The sequence below is a fragment of the Crassostrea angulata genome, chromosome 7 (genome assembly GCF_025612915.1).
Source record: "Crassostrea angulata isolate pt1a10 chromosome 7, ASM2561291v2, whole genome shotgun sequence".
In the NCBI taxonomy this organism is placed as follows: domain Eukaryota; kingdom Metazoa; phylum Mollusca; class Bivalvia; order Ostreida; family Ostreidae; genus Magallana; species Magallana angulata.
The window spans coordinates 56,734,485-56,740,010 of NC_069117.1; positions in this window are offsets into that span (position 1 = coordinate 56,734,485).

Genomic DNA, 5,526 nt, shown 5'->3' on the forward strand with positions numbered 1-5,526 from the left:
TTCAATTAAAGGGCAATAACTCATAACCGGAAGTGAATTTTAAAAATTTGAAAAAAACGTCCCGAGATATTAACATTGTCTACATACCCTGAAAGTTTCATAACAATCAGACAACAAATGTACGAGAAATGGCCTACACAAAATTTGCGGATAAAAAAAAAAATAATAATAAGAAACAGTAGAATAACAGAAGGGTTTTCCGTTGAAAAACGGAAAACCCTAATAATAAGAAACAGTAGAATAACAGAAGGGTTTTCCGTTGAAAAACGGAAAACCCTAATAAGAATAATCTTAACCAGCACAATAATAGAAAGGTCTTCCGTTGGAAACGGAAGACCTTAATAACCAGTCGATGCGTTTGGTGTACACGAACTCTTTAATGTACTCTAGCTACTTTCGTTTCCTGACTGGTGGTTAAGAGTAAGGCAAGTCGTGTAACGTTCTATTGAAGCGTTCGCGTTGCCCGTTGCCCCGAGGATGATACGTGTAGTTCTCGACCTCTTGATGTTATAAAGAGAACACAAGTGTTGGATTATTTCAGCTTCAAAGCACTTTCCTTGATCGGAGTGGATACGCTTGCATACACCAAATGTACAAAAGAGTTGTCTGACTAGCACTTTCACTTCAGTTTGAGCGGTTTGATCTTTAGTTGAAACTGCAATAGTCCATTTACTGAAGAAGTCCGTTAAGGAAGGAGTCTTCTCTGTTTTTCGACTTGTCAGACGTAAATTTGATTAATTATTTATTAAAGCAAAATGAAAGGAAATTAAAAAAAATATATTTGTCTTTCTTTTTTTATTATCATACAACTTGGCATAGAAAAAGTAATCAATGTTTAGAATCTAACAAGGACTATATTTTTGGCGTAATATTGGCGTAGGAAAATATAACATGTTTAACAATTCAGAATTGTTGCAGATTAATGAGTCTGTTTTAGCATTTTAAAACAATAACATTACTGTTTGATTTTTTTTACTAATGTGAACTAATGATATGGTACTTTGGTTTTAGAATACGTTTTTATAATATGATTTGCTTATCAGTGTACATTTTTATAAGCTTTTTAAAGCGCCGTTTCTATACATTTATTTTTGTAAAAAAATCACTAAAATTAGTTTTTCTCTCTTATTAAATGGTCAATATATTAGCTTTTCTTCATTATACATAAAAATCAGAAATATTGTATTATTGAAAGCACAAAAAAAATCAAAATGTCTTCAAAATTTAAGAAAATTAGAGGAAATGCGGACTAAGCAATATCAATTTTAGTATAAATATTTATTCCAATTTAGTAGTAAAAGCTTATAGACATTCTGATATTCTATTTTTTCTTTAAAGAATAGAATTTTCAATCTTTAACATATTTCTACAGAACTACAAAGAGCTACACTTATTTTTATCATCTTTTACGTTGAGGAAAATGTAGAGACCTCGACCTGACCTTTATGCGAAAACAAAAAGGTCAAATGTGATTAAACTGATAGAATCATTTGGTAATATGCATATGATCCGTTTTACTGTGTCAAATTTTCATTAATTTCTTATTATAAGAGGTATGTTTGATAACGAGAAGATTCCTTCCTTAACACAAGTTCATTTTCGAATCCTTGGGATTTCCTAAGAACCGTAAAGTCTATGGCAATACATTTCCTACGTTTTGATGCATTAATTGTCCCATTCCACTGTGAACAGTTGGTTGCAGTATTTTTGAAATTGCACATCTCTCACATTTTAGACAATAGGTCTTAAATATCCTTGTACATATTATACCAGTAATATCTTTGTCGGATTATTCTGAACACTCTATTGATTCCCTGATTTCCATTCTTATAGAGTAGACTTTGTAGAAATATTTCTTTGAGACACCAAGGCACTTAAATCTCACAACATTCTCGGGTACAAACCTTTATTTTATTTATTGGCAAGTGAATGCCTGCAGGTCTCTTTTACAACAAATTTAAAATTTTGGCCCATTGTGCTAGAGTATAGATAATCCGCTATTTCTCCAACAAAGATCGAATAATAAAAGCAAAGGAATCAGTCATAGGAATCTGGGATGATGGCTTTGACTCCAAAATGAAGCTTAAAATGCAAGCATCAGACCCCCTAACAGGCTATCGTACTCAGAGGCCTATGAATTAATTGCTTGTTTATCATGTTTCTGTGATGTTTGTGGTGATACTCTCATTTAAGCTGCTTGGTCCGATTTTTTTGTTTTGTTATTACAGTACCAAATAATATTCCATACAAACCATTTGTCATAAAAGTTATGGACTTTCTCCTATTTACACCAAAAAAATCGGTCTCCTTTCAAAGTTACAAATATTCAAAATAAATTTCTTTTTGAGCAAACGAAAAAACAAATGAAAATGCATCATCGGATGTTTAGAAAAGGCAACCGTTTGGTTTTATCCCCCAAATGATTGGGGTTATACAACCCGCATGCTATGCATCGATTGTAAACAAAGCAAACCTTAAAAATATCAGTAAACAAAACGTACACAGGTTCATTTGTAATTTGCCTGAACATGATGACCTTTATTTATAGCAATGTCAAAGTTGTAATACAACCATACCCGTTTTGACGTCCGGGGTGAATTTTAACATGAGGCGAAATAACGCAATACCCTTTTATGTCGTTTGTTTTGTTAACAAATTTTGTACATAAAATTTTTTCATTGCAATTTGGCTTAATTGACTTGGAAAACTACTGCAATGTCTACTAATATTATACCCACACCTTCTAAAGAAAGTTTGGGTATATTGTTGTTACCCTGTTCCGTCTGTCCGTCCGTCAGTCCATCTGTCACGTTTTATTTTCTCAAACTGCTGTTACATCTTAAAAACCATCAAACTGAACTCTTTTAAGTTTGATTTGGGGTGTCATGTTGTTTTGTAAAAAGGTTTCTGGTAGTCTTGGGGTCAAATAATTTGTAAAAAATGACGTTTTTTTAAACAAAAAACCTTCTTCCTCGAATTCCTCTTTAACAATAGTCATATCATCTCTTGGAATATGCTATAGGATATCCTATAGATGCGCAATAAGGTTTCGGAAATTTCAATTTTGTTCTGGGGGTCATTAAATGGCTGAACAATTACTGTTTTTTTTGTTTTGTTTTGTTTTGTTTTTTTATACAAAAAACTGGTTTCAAAAACGTCATTTTGTTTGCAGTAGCCACATGATCTTCTAGAATATGATTTGGGTTGTCATATTGAAGTGTTCCAGAATTATTTTTTTTTTATTAAGGGGATCAGTGGGCAACAGAAAATGACGTTTTTTTTGCAAAAAAGTATGGTTCCCAGAACTTCTCTTACAACTTTTGGAGTAGATACGTCATCTCTTGGGATATAATGCGGCCTGTCCTATAGATGTGCAATAAGGTTTTAAAAATTTAAATTCCATCCTGTGAGTCAAATAGAACCAGAAAATTGACGTTTATCACTCAAAACAAAAAAACCCCAGAGATCCTAGAACTCCTCTTATGATTTAATGGATAGACACATCATATCTTGGGATATGATAGGGACTGTTCTACAGTGTATAGATGTGCAGTAAGGTTTTAAAAATTTAAATTTCATCAAGGGATTCAAGTAGTAGCAGAAAATTGACGTTTGTCACTCCAAAATAAAACATAGATCCTAGAACTACTCTTATGTTTTAATGGATAGACACATCATATCTTGGGATATGATAAGGACTGTTCTATAGAATTGCAGTAAGGTTTTAAAAATTTAAATGTCATCCAGGGAATCAAATAGTGGCCGAAAATTGACGTTTATCACTAAAAAAACATAGATCCCAGCAGAACTCCTCTTATGATTTAATAGATAGACACATCATATCTTAGAATATGATAGGGACTGTTCTATAGATGTGTATTACGGTTTTGAAAAATTAAATTTAACCCTGCGTCCCATTACCTACATATCGTTTGATGCCCTTTAAGGATCAAGAATATCTATGGTTACGGGATGGGGATCTCAACCGTTTTCGAGATACTTGTGCACTTTCTGTTTGTGGGGAGTCACGACCATCCCCGGGGCCCATGACCTAAATACCGTTTGATGCCCCTTGACACAAGGAACAAGAATATATATGGTTTAAGGGTGGGGATCTCAACTGTTTTGAATATATTAAGGGACTTGTTGTTCGAGGGAGGTCAGGACCAGCTACAGGGCCCATGACCTACATAACATTTGATGCCCCTTGATATAAGGAACAAGAATATATATGGATTAGGGGTCATGATTATAATAGTTTCTGAGATATATGGTAATTTCCAATTCCTGGGGGTGGGGATGACCCCCAGGGGTCAGTCTAATAACCCTTTATATTGCCAGTAACAGGCAATATATGATTATTAAAACCCTGCATTATTATCTTTAGTCCGTTTTCAAGTTACCATTTACAATAGAGACTCCAATTCTTCCCATAAGGTAGGTTCAATGTTAGACCCAACAACCTTTTGTAAACTACATGAAAATAAGATGAAAAGACGGCCGGAACTCACCATTTTATATTTTTGCAATTTGATGGAAAACAGTTGAATCGGGTAAAATAAGGAATCTATATTAGTCAAACAAAATTTGAGTGTCAGTCGTCGTTTTATATAATCAAGTTATAGAACTTTTAATTCTTTGTTACATGGTCGAGTTTTTGTTTACATTTTTAATTTTTAGACTTAGACCAGAGATAGTTGTGACAAAAGCTATGTACAAAATAGAAAAATCAGTTTGAAAAGAACTTAACTGGTAAGTTGAATTGATGTAAAATAAAATATGGCAAATACGTCTTGTCTACATAACAAGAATTATAAGCTATGTATATTGTTTATAACACACTCTACGATTGACCTTCACATTTTTTGTTGATCAATAGAAATGCATAACTTAAGCATTGTAAACAATAAAAATGATAAATGAAATTGACCACAATCGTGACCATCCCCCTTTGACAGTAACTGCATATGAGACGACTATGTCAGTGACAAAAGGCGCCAAACTTCTTGTATTTAACTCTACCCGAAAAATAAGCAAACATAGCTGTTAAATGTCATGATTTGATTATAACTGTATATGAGGCGACAATATCAGTAACAAAAGGCGACAAATCTCCCGTATTTAACTCTACCCAAAAAGTAAGCGACAATAGCTGCCCAATGTCATATACATATTGGCTGTTTCTTTTAGCTAATGTACTGATGTACATTAACAGTGATTTAGTTAATTTGACTCACTTTTTACAATCAAATTATTTATTTGTTAAAATTAGGTTGTGAATATAAACTATAAAATGCTTTATTCAATGATTCATGCGGGTTATGAAGGTGGCGATTATTGCAGAGAAAATGTACATAACCCGTGGGTTATGCATTTAATTTTCTGCAATGTCGCCACATTCATATCCCGGATGAATCACCAAAGAATGCATTTTGTTGTTTAAGTAATCTTAAATGCAGGAACATGCTTGGTTACTGTTTTAAAGTGTATTTGATTTAATTGTTTCTTAGGTGGAAATGGTATTGA